We start from the raw sequence: 16,435 nt of genomic DNA, 5'->3' as shown, positions 1-16,435 counted from the left end.
AAAGAAGTAATGTCCAGGAACACATCTACTTCATTAACTCATACAACAGAATTCTGACAAGAGGGAGAGAGGGAGGGAGAGATGGAGGGAGAAAGGTAGCTGTGTTTGCAAACCCTCCAACATTTCACAGGTGAAAACCAAGCCAAGCAACATCAGAATGTGGTCAAGATGGTAAAAGTTATTAATGAGAAAGAAAATACAAACTAAGATAGGCTGCAGCACTTTGCCATTGCCTGAGTCTACAGGGAAGTGGAAGACTCCTTCTCTCCTGTCTCCACTGCTGAGTTAATTGAATGCTAACTACTTTTGCACTTTGAACATAGTTTGTAGCAAGTAAAATATGCTGTGGACAAAGAGGACAAATGATAGATGAGGAGAGAAACTGGAACATTTAAAAAGCATCTGAAAAAGCCTGATGATGGAAGAATAAATGAGACTGTCCCTGCTAAATCACAACAGTGACAGGGTATGAGTTTAAGAATGTGGTGAAGAGAGGTTAGGTTCAGGTAAAAGCCAACCTCTTGCTGGCCCTGAGGAATTTGGGATGCAAAAAATAAGTCAAGGCAGTACTTTTTTTCTCCATTGTTAGAAACAAAAGCAATTCCTTTGAGATCTAACCTGTATCTGTCCTGTGTGAGGCTGCAAGCCCCTTTGTAGACAGAATATAGTGAGTCCCTCTGGAATCCTTCTGTACTGACATATCTGGGGATAAACTCAGGTGGTATAAAAAGTAAAGTTTGCAAATGATAGCCAATTTCAATTGTTTTATTTTATCTGGAGCCAAAAACCTCAGAGAATTTCAGTCTGTGTGCTCCTTCTAATTCAAGATTCTCATGACACAACTGGATTTGGTATTTTCAGATCCAAGTGTTATGTATCCAGGGTCAGCTGTGTTAAGATAAGAGAGAGATTTGATAAATAGGTTGTTTCTGGCACGAAGATTTAAGTAGATGGTTTTTTCTGGCTGAGATAGCTGGTTTACAGGGTTTAGAAGTGTCCCTCAGTTCAAATATGTCCCTGAAAGCCCACGTGGCCTCAATGATCAGAAGAACTTAGGAAATGCTAAAGCTGTTTTGTTTTCTGTGGCTATTTCTAAAGCAACACAACCTCTATACCAGTATTTCATACATAAATGAATTGTGAATGTGAGTGTTGACATGCTTTTGACATGGGAAGCCATCTTGAATCCCATTTGGGGAGAAAGAATATAAGTTGAATAAATAAATACATACATACTTTCCTTGACTATCACCAGTAGCTAATGCAGAAAGATTCAACCAAGATATTGTCTGTTTGCTTAGTTTTTAATACACACACTCACACACACACACACACACACACACACAGCTTTTCCTCAATGCCAGGACTCAAGGGAATCTACAAAGTCAAAACTAGTACAGTGGGCCCTTGGTATCCTCTGGGATTTGGTTCCATGGTTGCCTGTGGATACCAAAATCTGTGTATGTTCAAGTCCCATTAAGTACAATGGATAGTAAAATGGTGTCCTTTCTATAAAATGACAAAATTAAAGTTTGTTTTTTGCAACTTATATGTTTTAAAAATATTTTCAAGCCATAGATACCTAAATCCATGGGTTAAGAATTTGTGGATATATCAAGAATTTCCATCTAATTGAGTATATTCTTGTATTCCAAGGATGGGGTGTGTGTAACCCTAAAAGTACTCTTCAACTTTAATTCCCATTGCCACTCCTCATATACTGTCTATATCTTATGAGAGTTGCAGTCCAACAACACCTGGAGGACCACATATACTCTAACCTTTGTCCATTCACTAATACAGGCAATGTTACTCCAGGATTTCAGACAGATATGTTTTCTACTCTTCTCAAGAGATTTCAAAAACCGAATCTGAAATTTATCATGTGTGGCAAACTACTGGGGGCTGGTTCTTCTCTCCCTTTTCTGCCCAAATTTTATTTCCATCAAGCCAATGGACATTGCAATGATATCAAGTACAAACAAAAACTGAGGATTTCTCTCCTTTTTTCCTTAGCTCTTAAACCTTTAAACTGTATTAATCAACATTCCCCAATGGAATCGCCTCCAGATTTTTGGATTACATCAAGATACTACAGCCAGCTGTTTATGGGCTTATAAGAGTTGCAGTCTGATATATCTGGGGCCACTCTGTGGGTGGAAACTAATGTAAACAACAATTTTGGAAGATAAATTCACCAGGGAAATTACATTGACTAGATGGTGTAATATTCCACTTTTCATCAAGCCCATTCCTCCACAGTTCAAGTACAGACAGTTTGACTCTAATGGTGGGCACTCGGTTGAATATTCACAGTTGTTCTGGACCATGGAGATTCCATGTTATTGGCAGTAGAAGATGAGAAAATATATCTTAAAAGAATTGGTGAAAAAATTATATCCCCCCTGAAACGTTTTGGACAGCCCAGTTATTTTGCTTCCTGAGACAGAACTTCTTTCCTACCACTTCCTCAAGATGCAGAGTATTTCCTCACCAGCTGTTTGTTTCCTGAAAATAGAGTTGTGTGTGGGACCCAATTTAGTGCACTACCCAGGTGGGTCATTTTCATCTGGATCTAATTCAGATTGAATAAATTCATATCCATTCTGTTTTGATCTGGACCCGGAATCTGAAACGTGATTCAGGAATTCAGATCATCGGGCATCCTGCATTGACTTGTATTGAGGAAACAAAAATGGCTATAAGGGTTTTAACTGATTTTATTTTACACATCCACATATAATTGGGAGATGTGGTAGGCTACAACAAGGGGCTTAACGCAGCCCAATTTCACCCAGGGTTTTTGGTGCTAAGCACTTCTAAATATTTATTATTTTTCAAAACAATGAGAAATCATTTTTAAAAGATTCTTGGCAACTAATTCTATTTCAGACTTGGCCATTTCCAAAAACACAGTAACATTGTGGCCTAACACCTTGAAAAGAGACAGGTAGGTGCCATTACGTAGGTGGCCATTATCCATGTCACTACCAAACAGAAATCTATGAATAAGAAGGCTTCGTCTTCATTATGGCCTGGCAGCCTGCCATGAGGAAGACATTTCTTGAGCTAACCTGGTCTATCAAAGACCAAAGCTTTGTTTACTAACAGAGCTTTGTAAATTAATACCAACACCCTAAACTAGTGTTTCCAAAACTTTGTTCTTCCAGGTGTGTTGGACTTCAATTCCCAGAAGGTCTAGCCAGTTTGGCCAACAATCAGGAATTCTGAGAGTTGAAGTTCAAAACATCTGGAGGACCAAAGTTTGGGACCTACCTTGGTAGCAGATCAACAACCAGCATAGAATGGGATGGAAGCTAGCATACCAAGTTTCAGCAGCCAAACCATCATCCCCAAAGCTGCAAATTCCTCAATCAACCAAGTGACAAAGATATCAGTGTGCCCAACATTTCTCTGAGAACAGGCAATATGAATTGACCAGGCCATTCAGAACCTGGAAGAATTCTTCTGAATGCAATTGTACTCCACTGAAAATGTTAACAAAGCTACCCAATTCTACAGTGCTCAATATATCATGGTTCAGATATGTTTCAGAGCAGGTGCACACCTAGTTCACACTACGCCATTATAGTGCCATGATTCTACTTTATCTGCATGGTGACATCCTAGCAAATCCTATTTGTAATTTGGTGAGACACTACAACAAACTGGCTGAGAATTCTAAATGTCTTTCTCTACACTTCATAACCTAGGATTCCATAAGATGTTGCCATGGCATTTAAATGGAATCATAGCAGTATAACCATGTCATGAGAAAGGGTCTGGAAAAAGCATCCTTCTGGCCTCTTCGTGGTATGCTGAGCTTGTTTCCATAGTGATGTTGAATAATATTAAAGGCCGGGCTTTTAATTTTCAACTCCAGCCTAGATGAGGAGATAGAGGAACCGCACATGTCTGCCTTTGAGAAGTTAATTTGAATAAATGCCATAAATAACATCAAATATACCTTCACAAAATAGAGAGCTGTGTGAGTGTGTGTATTCTCTGTAGTGTTTAAAGTTGCAGTCAATAATCAGTATCAGCTAAGTCAATTCAGTCATTTTTGCCATACACAATTAATAAATCAGTAATACAGATGACAAATCAGGAAACAGAAGAGTCCGTGGAACAGAAACATTATGCCAAGTGCCATCTTCATAGTCCTATGATTTAATAATGTTCCCTGCATCACCAAGCAACAGAATACAAATAAAGGGCAAACTGAAAAACACCAACCCCCATGAGAAAACTGTAGTTTCCAGGTTATGATTAGACATAACAACAATAGCAGTGAATAAAACTGCATTGTGCAATTAGTGATAGTGAATTTTGAATACTAATGCCATTGAATATTATTGATTCGCTAGGCAAAAGTCTATGGAAACAAGGGCCACTGAGAGATTACACACTCTGGTTCCAGAGAAAATCACAACTAGGGGAAGACTAGTATGTCCTCAACTATTGGGTAGAGGAGCAGCTATAGGAAGCTTGGTTCCTCCTACCCTGCCAGAAAGAACAGTCAGAGTGCATTTACATTCTAGAAGCAATATAGTTTGATACCATTTTAAGTGCTGTATCTCCATCCAATGGAATTTTGAGATTTGTAGTTTTACAAGGTCTTTATCCTTTTCTGCCAAAGCATCTGGTGCCTCACAAAACTGGAGCCATGATGGTTGAAGTGGTGCCAAAATGCATTATTTCTACGGTGTAAATATACCTTGACTTACAATTACTAGTTGGAACTAGTTTAGGCAATAATTGATCTTTAAATAGTAAATCAGAGAAAGCATCAAAGAGAGGATGAAAAGCTCTAGATTATTTGTTGCACCTCACCACAGGGGCTGGGAAAGTATACATAAACACCTTAAATAACTATACCTTAAACGCAGTAAGAAGTTTTTGTTTGAGGAGGATTTAAAAGAATTAACTTTAAGTTAAAAAAATAGTCAGTAGGATTGCTTAGGAAGTGTTAATGTATAAGTTGTTGTTTTATTATGTTTTGTGATGTCGTGTGTGTAGCATATGTTATATGTTGTAAGTCTTAGTATGCATGTTTGTTTTTTAGTGTGTGTGTGTGTGTGTGTGTGTGTGTGTGTGTGTATATATATATATATATATATATAATAAAAATTATATGAATTGCTTTTTGAGAAGGGCGTTATTGGAACCATATGTAAGGTGGGAAATTGAATGACTCCTTACCACTTGCTACTGCATTTGAAAAAGTACATTTATATCCACAAAAAAACATGAAGATGCTGCCACGTTTTTTTTTCTCCCCTCCCATCTTCCTTTTTATCCTTGCCATAAGAACTGGAGAAGAGCCTGGAAAGAGACTATTTCACTTGCACTTTCTTGAGCAATTTTTTTTGGCAAGACTTCAGTCCTTGCTCATGGCTCACTGCAGTCCTATACATTTACTTAGAAGTACCATAAGTCCCACTTACAGCAGGTAAACCTGTATAGAATTACAGCTTGAGGAGGAAGGCTTTTGTCATCAAAACGGCTGCACCATTCCTGCTGTCATAGGCCAGAGTGTGTACTGACAGGGCTTCTCTTGAGACAAAGCAACCAGGTGCAGAGGTCTTCCTTTCAGTTGGTTTTATAACTTTTATTGGAGGCTCTTTGTCTTAGGAGAGCTAAAAATAGTCACAGAAAGAATTTTTCACTTTAAAAAAGCAATTGTAAAACAGTCAAACGGTTTATTGTGATTCTTTACTGGAGGGAGCTGCTGGTCTAAAATGATAAATCATTAAATAATCCTGCACAGCTCTTTGGGGGGAAATTAGCTACTCAAGTTTCAAACAATATATCCAAAAATGTCACTCAGCATCCTGGGTTAATTTTACAAAACACTGAAGGGTATTGCTTAGAGCGTGGATAATAAATTAACTCTGAGATCTTCTAATCCTTGTATAGTTTGCACTCACATCTCTTATGCAAAATTAAGACCAACTAGCATTACTGGGTTATTTTTTGAGATTGCTTGCAAGAGAGCCAGTGTGGTGCAGTGCTTTGAGTGTTGGACTGGGACTCTGGGAAAGCAGGGTTCAAATCCCTGCTTGGCCATGGAAACTCACTGGGTGACCTTGAGCACGTCACACTCTCTCAACCTCAGAGAAAGGCAAACTCCCTCTGAACAAATCTTGCCAAAAAAACAACAACCCTGTGATAGAGTCACCATAAATAGAGTCACCTTCAAGGCACCCAACAGCAAACTGCATCAGAAGCTGTGATGCATAATGTTAAAGTGGCAGAGCTACATTGCTTACATAATACGCAACCATGCTAGTGAATTGTGTTAATGCACAACAGAGAACTATGCAAGATGTTTAGTTCCACAGTGGGGACTACCACTATGCAAGGGGGACTCCCATTGTGCAATGGGGGGTTCCCAACGAGCAATGGCGTGTGTTGGACATCAGCTCATGTTGTGTATCAGGACCCTTGTGCAATGCTCATGTTTTTGGCTCCTCTTGTGCATTGTGCAAATAAATCTTGCCAAAAAAAAACTCTGTAATATGCTCAGCTTAGCATCTATAAGTCAGAAATAACTTGAAGGGACACAACAACAAATTTGCTTGCAAATTTCTCATTGTATAGGGACAGCTCAGAAAACACTGAGGAGGAGTACTTTCACATGATCTTTTATCATGAAAACATCCTGCCTCGTTCACACAATTTCACTACTGCCATGATCCTGGTCCATGCCCTAGTGGTCTCACGACTTGATTACTGTAACGTCCTCCTGGCTGGGCTTCCTCTTTCTCACCTCCGTCCTTTAATCTCTGTCCAGCATTCAGCTGCACGCATTATCACTTCCACCCACCGCTCTGACCACATCTCTCCTGTGTTGGCATCCCTTCACTGGCTCCCCCTCCCTTTCTGCATTCAGTATAAGCTCCTGCTGTCAATGTTTAAAGCCCTCCATGGGCTGGCCCCTCCTTACTTATCAGACCTTCTTTCTCCTCACCTTCCCACTCGGGCCCTCCGCTCTGGTAGTCAAGGTCTGCTGTCACAGCCCAGGATTTCCTCTACCCCATCTCGGATTCTCCCCTTTTCACTCGCTGCCCCTCACGCCTGGAACCTTCTTCCCCCGTGAGCAAGAGCCATCACTTCTTTAACCAGCTTCAAAACGGAGTTGAAGACCATCCTGTTCAGGGAAGCGTTCCCAGGCATTGCATAACTGTCACTTGCTATTTGATGTTCTTTTGTTGCCTGTTTTATTGAATCATTTCCTGTATTGCCATGTACTTTATATGTATTATGCTACTAGAGAGGTTCTTTCCCCACCACCACTCCCTTCTCCTTTTGTGTCATCTCTTGTTAGATTGTAAGCCTGAGGGCAGGGAACCGTCCAATTAAAAAGATTGTATGTACAGCGCTGTGTAAATTTACAGCGCTTTATAAATAAAGGTTAATAATCTCTCTCTCTGGCTTTGCTTCGCGAACGAAGATTCAGGAAGGACTCATCCCGTGCTTTGTACAAGCGCGTTGGTGACTAAAAAGGCCAATTCAGGATAAACAGGTCCGGTTGCAGAAAGCACAGCAGAACGTCTCCTTGGGTGATGTTTCCAGGTTGCGGTTCTTTCTGCGTTGTCGTTTCTCTTCGAGGCTCATTCGGCGTGAGCTTTTGAAGAAGGCTGCAGCTTCATGGATAGTGCATCTCCATGCCTCCCGATGCGAGGCCAGGGAGGACCATTGTTGGTGATCTATCTGGCCAAGCCTGAGAAGTTGTTTCAGGGAGTCCTTGTATCTCTTCTTTGAGGCGCCCCTCTTACACTGACCCGTGGCGAGTTCACCGTAGAATACTATTTTGGGGAGGCGATGGTCCTTCATCCTAGAAACATGTCCTGCCCAGCGCAGCTGCGTCCTCAACAGCATGGCCTCAATGCGGGTGATTCCTGCTTGCTCGAGGACAGCAACATTTGTCACATAGTCAGTCCAGTGTATATTTAGAATTGTGCGTAAACAGCGCTGATGAAAGCGTTCAAGGAGTCGTAGGTGTTGGCGATAGGTGACCCATGTTTCAGACCCATAGAGGAGAATAGACAGTACAATGGCTCTATACACACTGATTTTTGTACTTCGCCTCAAGTGTTTGTTACTCCAGACTCTTTTGTGAAGCCTTCTGAATGTGCTATATGCCTTTGCCAGTCTGTGATCAATCTTTTTATCAATCTTGGCGTCTGAGGAGATGATGCTTCCCAGGTATGTGAACTGCTGGACGGACTTAAGCACAGATGTGCCTACAGTGATGTGGGGATGGTAGTGTTCTTCCTGTGGTGCCGGCTGGTAGAGAACTTCTGTTTTCTTCAGACTGACTTCCAGCCCAAAGAGCTCTGCAGCTGTTGCAAAACAAGATGTGAGGCACTGCAGAGCTGCTTCCGTATGGGCAACAAGGGCAGCATCATCAGCAAAAAGCAGCTCACGGACTAGATAGTTTAGAGTCTTAGTGCGGGCCCTCAGGCGGCTTAAGTTAAACAGGCTACCATCAGTACGGTAGCGTATATAAATGCCATCTTCTTCTCTGAGATCTGCCGTAGCCCTTTGGAGCATCATGCTGAAGAAGATTGTAAATAAAGTTGGAGCAAGAACACAACCTTGTTTTATACCATTAGTTATTAGAAAGGGCTCCGAGAGAGCATCGCCATATCTGACTTGACCTTGCTGGCCTTCATGTAGCAGGATGATCATTTGGAGGAATTTGGGGGGGGGGGGCATCCTAGTCATTCCAGGATCTGCCACAGACCTTTTCTACTCACAGTGTCGAAGGCTTTGGTGAGGTCGACAAATGTTACATAGAGTCCTTTGTTCTGCTCTCTACATTTCTCTTGCAGTTGTCTGAGGGCAAATACCATGTCTGTAGTGCTCCTGTTAGCGCTAAAGCCACATTGGCTTTCAGGGAAAAGTTCTTCTGCAATGGCAGGGACTAATCTGTTCAGCAGTATCCTTGCGAGGATTTTTCCAGCAATGGAGAGCAGTGTTATACCTCGGTAGTCCGAGCAATCCGATTTTGCTCCTTGTTTCTTGTACAGGGTGATGATGACTGCATCTCGGAAATCTGATGGCAGTTCGCCTTTTTCCCAGCAATTCACAAGGAGTTTGAGGAGTTTAGCATGGAGTGCATGACCTCCATGTTTCCAAGCTTCAGGTGGAATTCCATCAATCCCGGCAGCCTTGCCGTTTTTCATCTGCTGTATGGCCTTAACGGTTTCTTCCAAAGTGGGAGCTATGTCCAATTCTTTCTTCATCGGTTGTTGTGTCAACTGTTGAATAGCTGAAACTTGGACTACTCGGTTGGCACTAAAGAGGCTTTGGAAGTGTTCAGCCCATCGGTCCAGAATGGAAGCTTTATCTGTGATTAGTGTTTGACCATCTGAACTGTATAGGGAGCTTTGGGTCTGATATGTAGGTCCAAACACTGCTTTAAGAGCTTCGTAAAATCCTCTGCAATCACCCAGATCTGCACAACGTTGTGTCTTTTCTGCTAAATCAGGGGTAGGCAATCTTTTTGAGCCGGGGGCCGGGTTGCTGTCCCTCAGACAACTGGGGGGCCGAAGCCAAAAAATAAATAATTAAATATTTTTTTTAAAAAAATAAATATATAAATAAACCAGGACAAATGTAGGACAAAATTTTCAAATGGAAGACACTTTTTTTAAAAAAAATGGAGGACACGCGAAAAAATTTGCTGATTTTTTTAAAAAATGTTAATATAAATGCATGTTTCTGAGGCTTCTATAGACAATTGCCCCCCAAAGGTCCCGGCGGCAATGGGTGGCAGGACCAGGCTGGGGCCGGTCCCAAGGCCTCGCCGGGCCGCATCCGGCCCGCGGGCCGCAGGTTGCCTACCCCTGTGCTAAATTGATCCACCACTTGTTCTGAATGTCTCTGAGTTTGTGTTGGAGTTGACTACATGTGAGGCGAAAGGCTGCTTTTCTTACATGGCAGGATGGCTGGGCGAGGTGTGCCTGGTGAGCAGTTCTCTTCTTTGCCAACAGCTCCTGGATCTCTTGGTTGTTTTCATCAAACCAGTCTTGGTTTTTCTTGAGGGAGAACCCTAAGGATTCTTCTGCAGACTGCAGGATGCTGTTTTTGATATGTTGCCAAAGCGCTGTAGGAGAAGAGTCTATAGGGTGGTCTTCAAGTTTTGTTTGCAAATTTGCCTGGAAGTTGTCTCTTATGGCAGCTTGTTGAAGATTGTTGACTTGGAGTCTCCTCTTTAGGATGCCACCCCTCTTAGGTTTAAACTTAAAATAATGATTTAGTTTGCATCTTACGAGGTGATGATTTGTTTGACATTCTGCACTGGGCATCACTCGGGTATGACGGACATCGCAAATATTTCTCTGGCGCACTAGGATGTAGTCAATGTTTGGATCTGGGGTGCATCCAGGTTGTCTTCAGGCTGTCTTTCTGCTGAAAGATGGTGTTTGTAATAGCTGCTGTTCTGCACAAAATTCTAGCAGGAGACGTCCGTTATCGTTACAGTTTCCAACACCATGCTTGCCTAAAACACCTTTCCAGGCTTCGAAGTTCTTTCCTACTCTGGCATTGAAGTCACCTAGGATAATGATTTTGTCTTCTGCAGGGACTTTTTGTATAAGGTGGCGTAGGTCTGAGTAGAATTTGTCTTTCTCCAGAGGGTCAGCTTGCATAGTTGGGGCATATATACTGAAGAGAACAACATGTGGGAGGCGTAAGGAGATAATGTGATCAGAGTGTCCTGTTGGCAAGGTTTCGAGTTTGGAGGCAATGGAGTTTTTGATTATGAAGCCTACACCTGAAAGATGTTTTTCAGTTTTGGATTTGCCAGACCAGTAGAGTGTGTAGCCACTAGCCGGCACCGTGTTCTTTAAGGTTGCCTTCCTCGTGGAGACGAACTTCACTAAGAGCAGCAATGTCGATGTTAAGTCGTGACAATTCATGGTTATTAGAGCAGAACGATGCTCAGGACGTCCACTGTCTGCAGAATCTTGCATGGTTCTGATGTTCCAGCATGCAAGCGTTAGTCTGTTTGCACCTTTGGAGGCTGGTGTGTGCCTTTGTCTCTTTGTCTTTGTTTGACCGCATCAGAGGATTCCCATTGGCCGCGGCTAGCCAACCGGGTTGTTGGGGATGAGCTTTCTTTAGGCCACCTTTTCTAGGCCCCTCTCCATATGGAGCAAGCAGTGCTCTCCTTAAAAAAGGCTGCTTGGTCATTCAGGATGCTGCCGAACAAGACTATCATCCCCGGTCAGTCTCGAGCGACCAAAGTCCTGAACCGTCTGCATGCAGGGTTCGGTCTGCGGCTTCCAGTGCATCTTTACACCTGCCGTTTTGTCCCTCGCCTATCGCTACAGGGCTTTTTTGGAGACTGGATGTGTCCTTCGAGCCTGTGCAATGGATTTTTCTGGTGGAGCGCAGTGTGCACAGAACTGGCCTCACCCTTTAAACCAGAGGTTCGTCTGCTGAGGCCTTGACAAGCATGGACAGTGGCAGCGAGGTCCTCGGGTCGTAGGTTTGATTAGAGTTTTCTTCCCTCTCCATTGACGCCCCCTTGTCATGGGGGAGAGGCTTGCATACCCTAATGAAGCTGTGAGCTATGCTGGCGGTGGTATAATAGCCACTGGCAGGGCCCCCCATGCCAGACAGGTCACAACTGAAGGGTCTGACCAAGAACGCCAAAAGGCAGGATGGGCTCTCTAGCCTTATGGCAACCATCCTAGGAGAAGGAAAACTCTCATCTCAAACCCGGGCAGATGGTGCTTGTCTAACCCTGCAAGGTCAACCATCTCAGAAAAGGTTAATAATGATAATAATAATAATAATAATAATAATAATAATAGGCAGTCCATGCTAGACATCATTTTTTTTTCCATTTCTTGCTCCATTTTTATAAAAAATAATAAGGAAAGAAATTTAAAAATGGAATAACTCCATAATTTTTTTGATTGTTAGTGCTAGGAGTCACCCCTTTGGAAGCATCCCAAATATCACTTGTACAAATAAAAACTGGAGTGTGGTGTAGTGTAATTTTACGTATGAAAATTAAAGACTTCAACATTTCAATCTGTGTTTCACGAAGCATGATTTGTAGTAATTTTAAGAAGCACTGTATACACATTTGTAATAATGGAGGAAATGAAATGTTCTACATCACCTGGAGGGCAGAGAGGGAGAGGTCAGTGTGCTGCTATCCAACTCCTGTCGTTTTCAGCTCTTATCTTCTCCTCAACAGCTGTTTTTCTTCTTTCGAACTTCATGCTATTAAACTTTTCCTACTACTTCAGCTTTGGGTTGTAGTCACCTATCATCTACCAGGATCACCTACTAAGTTTTTGTCAGATTTCAAGATCTGGCTGACTTTCTTTTTAGTGGATGAAGTTCCTCCTTGATTATGGAGGACTTCAATATCCATATGGATGACATTAATAATCTTATGACTGTACATCTCTGCTCTGTGTTCTCTTCGTTTGGTCTCAAATTCTGTTCTAATGCACCTACTCATTCTTCTGGTCATTGCCTTGATATTACTCTTACGAAAAAATATGTAACCTCCTATTTCATGGCTTGGGATTTTCCATTCTCTGATCATTATTTCATCTTTTTTGCCCTCACCCAAAATTTACCTCCTCATCAAATTGTCCAACGCCACTTTTGCAACCTTCATTCTATTGATCCTGTGACTTTTGGCCAGGCTCTGGATTCATCATCCTTAAACCTTGGAGACTCTGTGGATCGAGTGATCTCCTTACTCAATTCTACCTTATCAACAACCCTCAATAGTTTTGCCCCTTTATTTATACGCAACCTCTTCTAATAAGCCACAGCCCTGGCTCACTCCCATTGTTTGGTTTCTTCATTCTTGTTGTGAAAAAAGGCCAGGGAATGGGCTGATTTTATTCATGATTAATTTGTTTTTTCTTTTTCGCTCTCTATCTCCTTGGCAAAGCAGAATTATTATAAATCTGTGACTGAGGCTTACGACCGGTGGCCACAGCATCTTTTCTCCACATTCCATTCTTTACTAAAACCTTCTTCTCTGTTGGTTCCATTTTCACCCACTGGTTTTGCTGATTATTTTACTACTAAGATTGAAACAATCCATTCCAACCTTGATTCCCTGCATTCTTCTTTTACTCCAGCAACTCAATCATCTATAACTGGAACATTTTCTGCTTTTTCTCCTGTTTCTTTGGGTGAATTATCTAAGCTCCTGAATTCTTCTAAACCGACAATCTGCCCTCTCAATCCGCTTCCTTCTCATCTTTTGATTTCTGTTGCCCCCTCTATGTTACCTTCTCTTATTTATACTACCAACCTTTCTATCTCTAATGGCTCCTTCCCTTCTGACTTTAAGTATGCTTTAGTTTTGCCAATCTTGAAAAAGCCTTCTTTTGATTCATCTTCTCTCTTGAGCTATTGGCCTATCTCACTTCTTCCTTTTCTAAGGAATAAACGTGTTGTTTATTTATGCTGCCTGGAGTTTCTTACTTCTAGTTCTATTCTTGATCCTTTTCAGTCCACCTTTCACCCATTGCATTCAACTGAGACTGAGACTGCTCTTACTAAGATGACTAATGATCTTTTACTGGCTAAATCTAAAGGTCTTTATTTTATTCTAGTCCTCCTGGATCTCTCTGTTGCGTTTGACACCATTGATCATGATCTCTTGGTGGATTTACTCCGAGACCTGGGCTTTGCAGGATCAGTTTTAAATTGGTTTAAATCCTACCTGTCAAAGAGATCTTTTGCAGTGGTTACAGGAGGTCAGGTTTCTGCCCTGTCTCATTAGCTGTTGGAATCCCTAAGGGTTCTATCTTGGGTCCTTTACTGTTCTTCCTTTATACCCTGTCCCTGGGAAATCTTATTAGCTCCTAAGGCTTTCAATATCACCTGTACACGGACGACACCCAGCTGTAACTCTCTACCCATGAGATTTCACCAGATGTTGAGCAGCGATTATCATCATGTCTTGCTGCTATCTCTGAGTGGATGATTCACCAGTGCCTGAAAGTCAACATGGCCAAAACTGAGTGACTTGTCTTCCCACCCAAGCCATCTTTGCAATGTTCTTTGTCAATTACTGTGAATGATATTTCTATTCAATCTGTCAATGAGGCCCATAGTCTTGGCTTTCCATTTGACTTTTTGTTATCGTTCATGCCACAGATCCAGGCTACAGGCTACAGCCAAGTCATGCAGATTCTTTCTTTATAATCTTGTGAGAATTCGACCATTTCCTTATGTTTCTACAATAAAGACTTTGGTGCATGCATTGGTGATATCACGCCTGGATTATTGCAACTCATTGCTAGTAGATCTTCCTATTTCCCACTAATCTCTTTGCAACGTTCAGCGGCTAGGATCATCTTCTCTGCCCGTTGCTTTGATCATGTTACCCCCTTGCTTTTAGCCCTCCATTGGCTCCCCATTCCTTTCAGAATCCGATATAAAATTCTTCTCCAGCCGTTTAAAGCCTTTCATGGCTTAGCTCCTTCTTATTTGTCAGAGCTCATCTCTCCTTACCACCCTCCACACACATTGAGATCTTATGACACTGGTATCCTGACCCAGCCAAGGGTCTCCTCCTCCTCTGCTCAAATCCACCCCTTTTTTTGTGCTGCTCCTCATGCCTGAAATCTCCTCCCCACACAATTAAGAATTACTTCCTTGGCTAATTTTAAGGCCGAACTGAGACACTCTTGTTTAGGGAGGCATTCCAAATTCCTCGTTGTTAATCTGCTGCTTACTTTGTTTTTATTGTATACTAATTAATATTTTAGTGATATTTTAATCGTATAATTTTGTTGGTTTAGATTGTATGATACTTGGCAGGGTTTTTTATTCTTTTTTTCTTATTTTATTTAACCCTTACTATGTAAAACGCTGAGCAAACTTTGCAGCAATCTATAAATAAATGTTAATAATAAGTTATTACTTTTACTTTATTGTATTTTAATGTATTTAGTCTTGTTATTTAAATGGTACTCTGCCATTTGAAGACTTTTGTGTCCTAATACATATTTGAGAAATCTAGATAGACAGACAGACAGACAGGAATAGCCTTGGATAAGCTGTTCTTCTCTCCTTCCATTTTTCATATGAAGGTGATCAGATGAGCACAGCTTATATGGCCCATATGAGGACAACAGAGATAATGTTTATCAGGACTGGAGGATGTATATCCCTTCAGATGTTGTTTTACAGCAAGCATGATCATGCTAAAAGATATAAGGAATGTAGATGTGTCCTGCACATAATGCTTGGCTGCATTACAAAATGAATGCAAATTAAGAGCCCAAAACGTCTTGTAGGCACCTTTATAAATGTTCTTAAATGCTAAACCTTCTACCATCTATAAAAGTCTCATTGATTATTGTGAACAGCTTCTGGTCTCTTTCCAAGCTCATTTGAAAGTGTTTGTTATGACCTTTAAGTCTCTTTGTAGTTTGGAAACAGGATCCTTGAAGGATCATTTCTTCTCATGTACTTAGGGTTGCCATAAGTCTGGACCTCCAAACTGGGACAAATGTAGGACAAATGTAGGGCAAAATTTTCACATGTAGGGCACATTTTTTAAAAATGGAGGACACACGAAAAAAATTGATGGTTTTTAAAAAATGTTAATATAAATTCATGTTTCTTAGGCATGATCAAAACGGAGGACATTTGGGCATTATTCCTAGACAGATGGCAGAAATGTACTTTCCCTTTCTGGCCACCCCCTCCCCCCATTCCAAACAGCGCATTTGGGCATTGAACATGGCTTTACTTAACATGGCCTCTTGCATATTTCAGAGGCTTATTCAAAACCAAACTCTTTGGGTTTCACACTGAACATGCTATGCATACTGAATATGTCAAGGTGGTTTAACAAGAAGTGGATTTGCCCTCGGATTCAACTGTATTCTCAGAAGTGTGTACTTGGTCAAGGGACTTTGGTTTTTTTCCACTGCGCATGAGTTTGTAAAAATGAGAGCAACTTACATTGGCCGTGCCTCAGAGGCTTGCTGATATCAGTATCACCATTAAAGAACCAAAAACACACAGAAAATGCACTTTGAAAGGTGACACTCTCTCGGCTTCAGAAACAGTGCCTGTATGTCTCTGAAGCTGACTCATATCATCATCATCACACTATCATTGTCAAAATAAGGGAGACTTGTTAGCATTAAAGACACCCCCCCCCAAAAAAAAAAGCCACCTTGAGGCCTCTGGCCACTCACTCACCACCTCCTCCTCTTCTTCTCCTTCTCCTTCGTCTTACTCCTCCTCCTTCTCCTCCCCCCTCCTCCTTTTCCTCCTCCTCCTTCTCCCCCTCCTTCATTTGCTGGGTGGCCTGGAAGGAACGGAGGAGGAGGAGGAGGAGGAGGAGGGGGCGCGGGCACGCGCAAGGCGGGGAGGGGGCGCGGGCGCGCACAGGAGGCGCACCGCCTCCTCCTTTGCC

The sequence above is a fragment of the Sceloporus occidentalis genome, unplaced genomic scaffold, assembly GCF_023333645.1.
Source record: "Sceloporus occidentalis isolate IW3139 unplaced genomic scaffold, rSceOcc1.0.p SCAF_7, whole genome shotgun sequence".
NCBI classification, from domain to species: Eukaryota; Metazoa; Chordata; class Lepidosauria; order Squamata; family Phrynosomatidae; genus Sceloporus; species Sceloporus occidentalis.
This window is presented reverse-complemented; position numbering follows the sequence as displayed.